The following is a 559-nucleotide window of genomic DNA, read 5'->3' as shown; positions in this document are numbered from 1 at the left end:
CGCTGCTGCTGACTGACCGTGCCCTGGGCTCTCCCTCGGTCGGCCTCCGAGCTCTGTCCGCTCGCTGATTTTGTTTCCTTCTTGGCCGCTGCCTCCCTGCCCCCCAGCCCTGCATCATGTGTTTTCTGACTCACTCGGATGCACCCCCCCCCCTGCCCTCCATCAAACCACATCCCTCTTTGATTTACTGCTCGGACTTTCCAGGCCTCTTCCTGCTGAGGATCTGCGAGAGGAAGGGAGAGGGAGGGAGAGAGAAACATCAGTGTGAGAGAGAATCATTCATCAGTTGCCTCCTGTACACACCCAACCAGGGATGGAGCCTGCAACCCCAGCCCCTGCCCTGACTGGGAATTGAACCGGCAACCTTTGGGTGCACGGGATGACGCCCAACCGACTGAGCCACGCTGGCCAGGGTCCGTGTGGGGATTCCTGGTAGCGGGTCCTCTTGTTCTGAGTGCCAGCCTCGAGGGAAAAGTGCCCCAGAGATGGGGCGGCAGAGACCAAAGGCAGAGGCCGGAACTGCTGGGCTGAGCTGAGCCCCACAGCGTTCTCCATGCAG

The 559-nt window shown here is 61.0% G+C and overlaps 1 protein-coding gene across 4 annotated transcripts in view; it reads left to right on the top strand.

Annotated features, from left to right (window-relative positions):
• The window catches only part of LOC102244387 (nuclear pore glycoprotein p62), a 32,179-nt gene that overhangs the window by 26,161 nt on the left and 5,459 nt on the right, over window positions 1-559 (top strand). The window lies entirely within an intron of this gene.

The sequence above is a fragment of the Myotis brandtii genome, unplaced genomic scaffold, assembly GCF_000412655.1.
Source record: "Myotis brandtii unplaced genomic scaffold, ASM41265v1 scaffold601, whole genome shotgun sequence".
In the NCBI taxonomy this organism is placed as follows: Eukaryota; Metazoa; Chordata; class Mammalia; order Chiroptera; family Vespertilionidae; genus Myotis; species Myotis brandtii.
This window is presented reverse-complemented; position numbering and strand designations above follow the sequence as displayed.